This window comes from Corvus brachyrhynchos, unplaced genomic scaffold (genome assembly GCF_000691975.1).
Source record: "Corvus brachyrhynchos isolate BGI_N302 unplaced genomic scaffold, ASM69197v1 scaffold80, whole genome shotgun sequence".
Classification (NCBI taxonomy): Eukaryota; Metazoa; Chordata; class Aves; order Passeriformes; family Corvidae; genus Corvus; species Corvus brachyrhynchos.
Genome location: NW_008236769.1, coordinates 2880081 through 2880281, shown reverse-complemented (window position 1 = coordinate 2880281; position 201 = coordinate 2880081).

Below are 201 nucleotides of genomic sequence, written 5' to 3'. Positions count from 1 at the left end.
CGGGCAGGTGGGAGCTGGCCCGGGCACGGCACTGCTCCGTTTCCGTGGCGCTGGGCGGGGGGAGCCCAGCCGAGAGCAGAGCCCCGCCCAGGCCGGCCGCGCACGGCGGAGCCGAGGGACGGTCCTGCCCGTGCCAGACCTGCGGGGATGTAATCGAGGTGTGAGCTGGCGGGGCTCCACTGCACTTGCACTCTTGCATGT